General features: G+C 42.2%; 1 pseudogene; it reads right to left on the bottom strand.

Annotated features, from left to right (window-relative positions):
* The window catches only part of LOC116103919, an 84,953-nt pseudogene extending 79,505 nt beyond the window's left edge, over positions 1 to 5,448 (bottom strand).
* Positions 5,449 to 6,350: the final 902 nt, after the last annotated feature.

Genomic DNA, 6,350 nt, shown 5'->3' with positions numbered 1-6,350 from the left:
AGGCATACGCAGGCCTCTGGCCTGGCTTGGATGAACACAGGATTTTGATGGAATGCAGCATGACTCTAGTGACAACCTTGCTGTGCCATAGCATTAAAGTGCTTATATCGTTGGCATGGCAGGACCCACTGCAGAGATAATAGTATGCACTCCAGCCATTTTCCCACTGTCCTAGATTGAGTGTCTATGGAGGTCCAAGCAGGATCCACAGCTCCAGTCAAGGGACAGATGAGATTTAGGTAAGGCGAGAGGGCATGCTTTGGAGAAGGAAATACTTAAGTAACCAGGACAGTGCTGGATGAAGGAGATTGGTCTGGTAGAAGCTCAGAAGCTCCCATCACAAGTCTCTTGGAATTCTATGAAAGCAAAACCTTCCATGTGGTCTTTATAGCCATGGTTCTGGGGGTAGGGCTGGGCTGCAGTTTGGAGAGGGGACTATCATTCCCTGAGAGTCTTATGGGTGCTTCTTCCTCAAACTGATATCCAGCAGCCTTCTGGACAAAATCTGTTTAGATCTACCTAAAGACTCTCTGAGTAACTAATGAAGTCAGAACTTCTCTGCCCCTCCCCTCCCTGACTCTCAAGGAGATCACTAAGGTGAAACTGGAAGGTGCTCCCTAGTGTCTATCAGTTCTTCCCTCAGATGTGTCTATTTTCCCAAGTCTTTCTATTGCCTGATCCTCCAGGATGATGGGTCCGTTGGCACATCCTCTACCAGGCTCCACAGCTCAATCCTGGAACGTTTTACCATACATTTCCTCTATGCTGCTTATGTCATCAAAGGCCCCACCAGCATCAGCTGACAAGGCTCAGCCTCTTCTGTGATCTCAGTTTTTTTCTCTCTTCCTCCCAATGTATAGTTCCTCAGACATACCACAGGCTTAGCTTTGTGGAGTCTCCCTGGGATGGGGCTCTACTGCAGTCAAACTTTTCAAGGAAACACTGGTATAGCATCACTCCACAGGGGGAAAACTGTTTACTAGCTTATGAAAAGTACAGGTTTATTTTGTTTTTCCTGACTAGTCCTATTGGCTTTCTAGTAACCAGTTTAACTGTTCATAGCCCCTTTCCTTAAACGACATTTGTGTCTGTGCATTGTGCACATTGAATGAATGATACCTCCATGTCACTGGCTCTCCACAGGTCCTACTTAGGCAGACCAAGAAATGGAGAGATTTTGGAAGTGAGGCACTCTTCTGAAAACTGACAAGCATTTACTAGAATAGTGTCTATGCAATCGACTATATTCTCTTTCCTTTTAGGTTTTTTTTTTTTTTGGGAAACAAAAGTCTGGAAGGAATCTGGCTTTTGATTTCCTGTTGGCCTATATGACCCAGCCTCTTCTCAATGCAAAAAGCAAAGATCAGGAACCAAAGCGACCCTTGCCTGTGAAAAGGCTGTTGTTCCGCATTCCTCAGAGAGCTGCTGACATCTAGAAGCAAACAGTCTGCTGAGGGACAATTAGGTTGATGGAAGCTCTCTGGATTCCCATTCCATTTCTTTTTAACTGCCTCAGTGCCAGCTGAACTAAAGCCCCAGGAGGTGAAATTGAACCCAAGGATTTCCCCAGCTATCTGGAATGAAGCTTTCACTTCTATAATTAGAGTCCTAGAATGTCAGGGCTGTTGAGGCCCTTAGGATCAGCTGGCCTGTCTCCATCACATCATTGACAAGCATGAGTTGAGGCTCAGCTTGGAGCCTTCCTCCTGCCTCCTCCTGCCTCCCTCCCTGCCATGGCCTTCCTCTACTCTATGTGCCTTTCCTGGCAGCCAGAGTATTCCATGGTACTTGGCGAATGGATTCAGAGTTGTTGTGCACTCTCTATGTTTGGCGCAGCAGTCAGGCTTCTCAGCAAACAGGCATTAAACTTTCCCTAGAGATCCTAATGTCTTCAGGAAAACACACACGGAGTCCTTCATATTTTATTTTGGATAGTTCTGTTCCCTGAACATTCCAAGCAGTTTCTCATCCTTTGGCCATTGTCCCAACTGATTTTTAGAACAAGATGCCATCCAAATCCAGTCCTCATTGAGACCCTTCTCATTTGGCATGGTCTGTCTTCTGAGCTCTTCTCAGAAAAGCATTCCAAAAGAGCATCATCTAGCACCTTTAGCTCCCCACCTCATTAATGCTATCTCATTATTGTCCCCTGGATGCCAGGAACTTCATCACCAGGCCTCACCAAGGGACAGCAAAAATTGAGATGATCTCTGCTATCATAGAGAGAGCAAAGGAGGGGACAAATATTTCAAGCTTTTAAATTGTTATTTATTATCTTATGTTTGTGGGCATTTGTCTGCATACATATCTGTGTACCACATATGTACCTCATGTTTGTGAAGACCAGGAGAGTGTATTGGATCCCCTCAAACTGGGGTACAGACTGTTGTGAGTCACAACATGGGTTCTGGGAATCAAACCTGGGGCCTGTAGAAAAGCATCCAATGCTCTTAACTGCTGAGGCATCTTTCTAGGTCCAATCATGCAGGCTTTTAGAGTTTGTTTCCCCTGCAATGCCTGGATTTCCTAAGCTTCAAACAGTCCTTGCTTCTCATTGGTTTGTGATATGGTTACTTAGCTTGTGCCCCTGGCCTTCTGTAGGTAGGGACTGAACTCCTTGAGAACCCAATACCAGGGCTTCTCTTCAGCTCCGACAGCACTGGGAATCTACTTAAGAAATGCTTGTGGTTAGATGTAGTGGGCTAAGGGTGTAGGTCCTACTTGTGGAAGGCTGCGGCAGTAGGAATAACAGTTCTAAGTCATCCTGGGCATACTGTGAAAAAAAACAAAACAAGAAGGTGGACAAATAGAAAGCCATCCTTTGGAGTGGATAATCTAGTCCTGGCCTACCATGCATGAGGTCCTGAGCCTGAATCCTGGCACTGAAAGTAAGTAGACAAATGAATACATGGCAGTGGGTAGGCACTTATGGATAAGTGGATATTTGTGACTGAATAAATAAGACAGTAAGGATCTCTGACTGTGAGTGGATAGATGACAAGAGAATGAGGAAGAAATGGGGTGAATAGAAGATTCATTGAATGGGGGAACAGGAGGGGAGGGTACTAGGACTTGGAGCCTGCAGTGAGTTTTCAATTTTCTGAAACAATTTTTCTGGAGACTAAGAAAAAAGCTCTCATTAGTTTTCATACCACAGAACAAATGCCAGGTGGCTCGAGGCATCAGATTCACGGACTGTGCCACATTTTCAGCTTCGTGTGACTATGTACTCTGGCCCTGATTTTAGGGAATGATGTTTCCAGAGGACTCATTTTGCTGACTCAGCCCATGTGGTTCAGGGCACACTCCCCTCATATCACCTTCTGCTTCTTTTGCAAACATTAGTAGTACTGAGAATAAATAATGCTATTGCCCTCATTACAAAATAAATTCTCATGTATAGCTCTTCCTATAGCCCATTCTTTATTAATGTTTCCTGGAATTAGATAATCCTATCAGCAATGCCCCTATATTTATTTGCCAAAGCTTTCTAGATCCCTTTTTTACCAAATGAACCTCAAGTTGAAGTTTAGTTTTATTTGCTATTTAAACTATTAAGGAAATTATTTTATGATCTAAAGCATGAATAGCCTCTTTCAAACAATCTAATTAGTGGTATCATGGAACTGTGTATGTTAGTATTTTCTGAACATTATCTGCTACCAGGACTCTTGTTATCTCAGGGAACCTGCTTCATCTGTCTGCTCTTTACACACTCAGTCTCTGTAAATATGCTTTTGTCTCTTCAGGGAAATAGAGTCCTGAATGGTTTGGTGCCTAGCAGCTGTGTCAGGAAAGCAAGATGAGGGCTGCAGTGTGCAGAGTCATGGATATTCAGAGTGCATTTTAGATATGTTTAAGGTCACAGTGTTCCATGAATTAGTCCAAGTCTAGCTGTTGGGTTTTCCTGTTAGTTGACCTTCTGTTAGTTTTGGTAGTTGTTTTCATTGTTGCTACTCTTATAATATGTCTGATAATGCCATTGAAAACATAGTTGCTTAGTGATCAAATAATATACTTCTCAATAGCCTTATGATCAAACTGTGTTCAGTATGCAAAGCAGATCCAGTTTGTCATGCCTAAGTGGACTGAATGTGCCCCTAAATACTGGTTCAACTCTCATCCAGCTGTGTGCCATAGTTCAGCAGCCTGACAGAGATCATCTCTAAAAAGTTAAGGCCACTACTGCAGCATCATCTGAGCTTTCAGGACTGAGTGGTAGAAACCACTCCCCTAACTACTTTATTTGTGTCTTTCATCAAACCAGAATCATTTCTCAGCTTCCAAGCTGGAAAGCTTGGCACTATTTCTCAGGCTCCAACTTCTTCCCTCTTGCACTGACTCATAGCAAATGCCATAATTTCATCTTTCTGTTCTAAACATCTCTTGGATCCATCTCTTCATTTCTGTTTTTACTGCAACCTTCTTCATCCAGGCCTCTGGGATATCAGCCTTGAAAGGGTAGATTAACCTTCACATTTTTTTCCGGCCTCCACATTGAGATGTGGTTCTCAGATTTATCATCCTAAAGGGATTCTTTTTAATCTCATTTTTCGTTTTGTCTCTGACATGCCAGGCACCCCTTAGATTATTGGGTCAGGGCACCTCTTAGCTTATTGGGTCAAGTCCAAGCATTTCCAGTTGACTGTCAAGAAGATCTTGCTAATGTGGTTATCCCTATCTTTGAAACTCTTAGTTCTTGTTGAGAAGTTTATTGTCAATAGCTGTTTGGTGACATTTGCCTGGTTTGGCATTAGGAAAAAGAAATAGAGTGAGGGCATAGAAGAGTGAACCTATAGACAAACTCATGAATAAATAAGCTGTGATTGATTACAGAGAAATACTGTCCACAAGTAGAGAATGGATTGTGTTTTCAACGTGTTGTAGAAGGATAATCTGGGTATCTTTAAGGATTAGAGAAATGAAGTACAACTTAGATGGTAGAGGTAAAACATAAGGCTTTTAGAAGATCATGTAGGCAAATGTCTTCCTGATCCAAAGGTAGGTAATAACCTCTTAAACATGATATATATGCATGGAGCACAAGGAAAAGTTAAAGCAGCTTCACTGTGTTACAATAACAAAACCCTCTTCATTAAAAGGGTGGTGCAGATTGAAAAAGCAAGCACAAACCAGAAAAAGGGATTTGTAGCACCCAACACTGGTAAAGGCTTTTACACAGAAAGATTTTAAAAGTTGTAAAAATTATTAATAGGTGGACAATGCAATCAAAAAGCTGGCAAAAGCCAGAGTGGATAAATATCAAGGCAGGAAATGCAAAACATTAATAACTGTGTGATACAGTGATAGATTTCATACTAAGCAGATAAATTAAAATGAAAGCTACAGTGAGAGTCACTACTCACCACGATGGCCTAAACTACCTGGAGTGATGACAGCAAGTGCTGGCAGGGATGAAGAGTCCTGGAAGTCTTCATACTGCTTCATGGTGGAGTATAGAATGACAGTTGGGAAACGTGTATCTAGTAGAGCTGAGTACACACATATTGAATAATGACTTAGCACTTCCAATTCCCTGTATACCAGTGAAATGAGTATACGTGTGTATCAGGAGAAACTAACGATACACAGAGAATCCAAACTCTGGAGACACTTAGTTGTTCACTGTGAAGGGTGAACAAGTAAACTGCAATATATTCCTACAGAAAGCATGTGCGTTGTTAGTAAAGATACATATACAACATACTCTTGAAACTAAGGCTCGGGGAACATTGTGCATGAGGAGACAGAAAGACTGTGAGAGCTAGAGAGATCAAGGAGTTTGCTGTGAGAATGTGTCACCTAGTAATATCAAAGGGTCTATCTGTAAAGTCTTACCAACATGATTGCCAAAACATTAACTGAACAAGGACACCAATGGACATGCCAAGATGGACAGGACAAATCCCAGGAGGCTTCAACCCTACCCAAAAACTATAGGTAACTAAGTATAGCTGGGAGAGGGAGAAGTGGTCTTCCAAAGTGAAGAGTATACCAATTTCTTGTCCAGTGCCAAGCAGTCATCCCTGAGAACATAATACAGTTTACATTATATGAACTGAATGGCTAATATTCAGGAACATACATTTTTATACATGTACAAGTGTACATGCAATGACAATTAGGAGAAAAGAGGTCATGAACTTGAAGGAAATCAGGGACAGGTGTGTGGGAAGTTTTGAAGGGAAGGAAGGGAAGGAAGACCTGAGATTAAATACCTTTTTCGGGAAGGAATGTCTGGGAAGGCAAGTTTATTGGCTATGCCCTCCAGGTGTGACTCTGACTAAGCAAGTAAAAGATCTATTTGACAAGAACTTCAAGTCTCTGAAGAAGGAAATTGAAGAAGATCT

This window comes from Mastomys coucha, chromosome X (genome assembly GCF_008632895.1).
Source record: "Mastomys coucha isolate ucsf_1 chromosome X, UCSF_Mcou_1, whole genome shotgun sequence".
In the NCBI taxonomy this organism is placed as follows: domain Eukaryota; kingdom Metazoa; phylum Chordata; class Mammalia; order Rodentia; family Muridae; genus Mastomys; species Mastomys coucha.
This window is presented reverse-complemented; position numbering and strand designations above follow the sequence as displayed.